Source organism: Octodon degus, unplaced genomic scaffold, assembly GCF_000260255.1.
Source record: "Octodon degus isolate 3935 unplaced genomic scaffold, OctDeg1.0 scaffold00214, whole genome shotgun sequence".
Taxonomy (NCBI): domain Eukaryota; kingdom Metazoa; phylum Chordata; class Mammalia; order Rodentia; family Octodontidae; genus Octodon; species Octodon degus.
Genome location: NW_004524790.1, coordinates 2,343,885 through 2,349,399, shown reverse-complemented (window position 1 = coordinate 2,349,399; position 5,515 = coordinate 2,343,885).

Below are 5,515 nucleotides of genomic sequence, written 5' to 3'. Positions count from 1 at the left end.
GACTAAAAAGACAGAACTCAGCCATCAAACACTACGGGTACTATTACTGGCATGGGATGTAGGATCCTGCTGATGAATCTTGGGATGCCGGCCTTAAACTGGTTAACCTGTGGGGAGACGTTTTTTAACATGTTTCATGACTGTCTGTGGAGTATGCAGGCCACATCTCTGGGGCAGAATTCAATGAAAACTGCACTAGAAATCCTGCTCCTGCACACAGAGCTTCCTGAATAGGTCTCCGAAGGTGGCAGGTGGTATCTTCAACAGTGCTGAGTGCATATTTAGCTCGAAGATTTTATCTCTCTTCTGATTTATCCATGGTTGACCTGTGCTGCTTCTGGAATAGTGAGATCCATCGTTACCCACACAGGAAAGAGAAACAAAGATTACTTTCCTCTCTTTGCTTCAAGTGTTCTTCTTCTTATTTACAGAAACTTTCTTTCATTTTTGTCATTCTACTTTTTCTTTTCCTAGGCCTTCCCTTTTTCCCTTCTCATTTGAATTTTTTTACTACTTCAACACATGTAGCATATATTTCACTTTATATTTATACTTTCAATTTTGCACACCAGAGAAATTATGTATCATTTTAACATCTGTGTTCACATAGTTTCACTTAAGAGTAAAGTCTCAAGGGTAGAGTGCATCCATTTACCTAGAAAGGTCAAGCTTACCATTTAAGGGTGAATAGTATTACATTGTACTGAATAAACACATCTTTAATGTTCATTCATCAGGTGATAGTCATTTGTTTTCTTTCCACGTCTTACCTCTTACAATCTGTGCTGCCATAAACTTGGGTGTGCATACATAGCTAGAGTAGTATGCTTTCAATTCTTTTGAAAAGATATCCCAAAGGGGAATACCTGGGAATAAAGGAAACTCTAGTCCTACCCTTTGAGGAATCTCTGTACTGCTTTGCACAGTGGCTGCACAAGTCCACACTCCAACCAACAGTAGAAAATCATTCTTGCTTTGCTGTAGCCCCTCCAGGACTTCTTTCTGACTGATATCTTTAATTGATTGCTTAAAGCATCAGTGGGTGATGTTGAACGTTTCTTTCATATATTTGCAAATTCTACCCCTTCATCTAAGAACTATGTATTCATTTCAGAAGTTCCTTTCTGGATTGCATTTTTAAACTTCCAAGATTTTATTTTATTGTGATTTTTATATATTCTAGATACTACCACTTTATCTGAGGAAGAGCTGGTTGAAACTTTTGACCACTCTGGTAGTTTGTTTACTCTGCTTGTGGTATCATTTTCTGTGCAAAAGCTTTTCAAATTGATGAGACACCTGTTTTAGATTTTTTACATTTTCTGTGTGGGTAGGGTGTAGCTCATAAACCGTGGCTCACATATGTGTATTTAAAGGTTCTGTCTACTCTAATAACAGATTGTTCCTCTTAATAATTAGATCTTTGATATGTGATTTTAGTTTAGTTCATGGTGAGAGAGATGGGTCTGGTTTTAGTCTTTGGCATGTTGTAAGCCAGCTCTTCCCTCGCTACTCATTAGTGTGCCTTTGTATCTTTCCATTCTGGGGCTTGAGACTTGTGTGAAAGATATGGTGGCTGAATATATTTACAATTGTTCCTGTAACTTCTACTCTGTTCCATTAATCCTTGTATCTCCTTTTCTTTTCTTACTACTGTACTGTTTTTCTCTCAGTACCTCTCTAATAAAATTGCAAGTCAGAAATTGTGGTACCACTTGCCTTGCTTTTGTTGACCAGGATTTTGCTATTATTTGTTCTTTCAGATTCTTACACTAGAGAGACAATATGAAGTTTACACTTGCTAGTCTGAACTATTTCATTTATGAATATAGCATCTAGTTACATCCATTTACCTGGAAAAGCCTCAAGATTATCTTTATACCAAACAATACTCCATTGTATAAACATACAAGTTGTTTTATATCCATTCCTCCACTGATGGTCATTTGGGTTGTTTATAAAATTTATCTGTGACCCATTGTGCTCTTACAAACATGGTGCACATGTTTCACTGTGGTGCGATGTGTTCAGTTGTTTTGGAAAAACACCAAGAACGAGAATGCCTGGGTGGAATGCAACTTCTAATCTTAGTTTTTCAGAGCTCTCCACATTGACTTCCACAGTGGTTGTACCAGTCTACACACTCATGAACAGTGGAAAAGCGTTTATTTTTCTACATAGACTAATAAACTAAAGTTATTAAAATATATATCTATATATATATGTATATATATACATGGTTTTATCTTCCATACATATTTTAAAAATTAGTATCATGTATTTACATTTCAAACGTTACATTTTATGCAGAAATCATGCTTTCCTTCAGACAAGATTCTTAAAGACACATGTGAAAGAAGACACAGTTTATTAACTAAACCCTAACCACACAGCCGAACAATTCTTGGACGTTTGCTTTCTATTCATATTACTTCTTTTACACTTTCAAAGTTAATTTCCTAGGCCTTTATATCATCATCGATGTATACTTTATGTGTTTTCTTCTTTGCTGTTCAACCTTAAATTGTTAGGTTATGTAAATTCAGAATTTATATTTCCCTGTGATAATTTGAACTTCCATACTAGTCCTAATCAATCATGAATTTTTGCTTAGACTCATAAACTTGAATGGAAATTTTCATAAATTAAAACATGTAAAAGATGTACTGTGACTCATTTAGGCATAGTGATATCTGTATAATTACCTCTGTCATATGGTTTTAAATTTCTCCTCATCTGTTTATATAGATTCTTTATAAGCAAGTAATATATAAATTTATGATTTGCCTAGCAAAGTGAACCATGAATATATTCATTACAATTTTTGGTAATTAATAGTATCTCTTTGTTTATACTGCACATATTTATTATCAGTTTTCTGATAACTTCTAAATTTCTTTCTGACTTTATACATTGACTGATTCTGTTTTTATTGGACTTCATCTCTGTGCTTGGTTGAGTTCCATTGCCTAAAATGCTGGGGAAAATTTTCCACTAGAAAGTTATTATCAACTTAAATCATTTGAAGATTATCTGTATTAGGAAAGAAAGGAAAGAGCAAGTATATTCATGTTTTTATTTAACTCTTGGATGTTTCCAGAATAAAACTTCAGATCATGGTTTTGTAACAGGTGCTCTATTGATTTTTTAAAATTAAGGGAGACTCGAGGTTTTTGTGCCACTGTTTTCCAAAGGATTAAATCATTGTGCAAAAAGAATTACAGTAGCCTGTGGCTGTTAGGCATAAAATGCATACCACAATAGTATGGTATCATTTAGTAAACAAATATTTTGTTATTTTCAAATGGCCTGAAACCCATAGCAGCAATAATAACCACTCTCCATCCTTAAATATCTATGTAGATATTATGTATAATGCAGACCTGCATTAACTTTGCATGTATCAATTATAATCTTAATTAATAAATCTAAAAATTCTTACCTTGAAAATATAACCAATCAGTTAACGTAAACTATGTATTATGTGCAACAACCAAGAACACTTCTATGGATAAACAGTCACAGAAATAATTACAAAATACACAGCTTTTATTGGCAGTGACTTTCTTTTTTTGGCAATTCAGAAAATTTATGCAATCAACTAATAATATTGTAAAAGTTTTTCAATAACATAAACAAAAACAATTTATATTTCAAGAATAAACAAAAATTATTTTTACACATTATATTGACAGTATTTATTGATCAAGGAAAAGAATCATTTTCTCTTACTAAAATGCAAATTTACATGGTTTTTAAATTTTTTTTCCTTTTAATGAGAAAATAAGATAAAATAGCAATGAGAGAGATTCAAAACTGGTTAGTAGGACATTTAAAATGATGAATAGATTGCATATTGTTGTCTTCATAGTATTTATTCGTAGTAGAAGACTTAGACATGATATCTTGTCTAAACAATATTAGAACAAATTTTCTTCTCATTGAACTAAGAGAAAGTAGCTGCATATTTATCCTATCTTGTATACACATATATATATTTCTTCAACAAAAAGTACTCCTTCATTTATATCCCCTTGCAATTTTTTCTTTCTTTGTTTTTTTTTTTTGTTTGTTTGTTTTTGCTTCATCAGGGATGATGGTTCCATTGCTGTTAGAGAAACTATATTTGGAGAAATGTGTCAATGACATTTTCATACTTGATGCCAGTCCAAATATTGTAGGTACTTGAATTCAGCAAAATAACCCAATATAGACTACAAGTAATTATTTTATCTCAATAAAAGTATTGAGATACCAGCACAACTGGCAAATGACGGAAGCTGTTGACTTGAGCCTTTTACAACTCAGTATAGTAAAAGAGCCTTACTTTTTATACCCTGTGGTTGCGCTATTTTGCTGGGTGATTCAGACTAAGTTAGAGCAAGACTTATAAAACTAAAAATATGACTTATGCTATCTGATAAGGTCAGTCAAATCCCCTCAGGATTAACCCTTGAAACATGTACAACATCATGTGAATATTTTTTGTCAGCCATGTGGATGTCAGGGCCAGTGCTTGACCAATTTGCTCTCTGTGAAATTCTGAGAGAATCTCTCCCTCTAGGTTACTCTTTTTAATACTCAGTGCATCATCAAACACTTTTCTCTGAGGCCACATAATCTTCTTGATCAGAAAATTTGGGACACCACTTAGTTATAGGATATCACAGCAGAGGTTCTCTTATGTCCTGAGTCCTCTCTGAACCTGAAGGGCTAGGGCCAAAATACTGGCTATATTCGTAGCCCATCTATCTGTCTAATTTTTGGTTGGCAAACTTTCATTGTTAAACATTAGGAAGGGAAGCTTCTGGTTATTATTATCCTATAACAGAGGAAGTTAATGTTAACATCACTATCTGCCTGAATATCAAACACTTTAGACATAAGAGGAAACTGCTATTTTCAGCAACCATAGATGTTCTAAAATTTAAATCCCTGTAGAATGTTAAACAGCAATTATACATTTTTCATACAGATATTTAGAGATCAAATCATATTCAACATTGTGGAAGTACAATCCTGATACATTTTGTTTTTCTTGTTTTCCTTTTGTTACCTTTTTTAGCATACAATTACATTAAAGAGAGTATAGGAAAACTGATAGCACATTAGAAGAACTACACATTTAGAAGACCAAAAGGACAGGCATTTTAAGCATGATTTTAGGATTACACAATACTATCTGCAATGCAGATGCTTAGCTCACAGATGTCAATATATAGTTATTTGAGTGAAGAATTCTAGATGCAAATTCTTAGAACCATTGCCTTAGTCATCTTGTTTATATCAATGTATATTTTTGCCTTTAGTACATTTCCTAATTTCCTTTCTCTCTCTATGTTATTTAATCCCCAAGTTCTCTTTCTCGATTCAACTGTGTTATGCTTTTCAATTTTAATTACTTCTTTTGAGTTCTGACATTCAAAATATTTACACACAATGATATTTACACAAATGGGTCTGATTTATTTCACTTATGAGTATAGCGTCAAATTGCATTCAATTTCCTATGAAG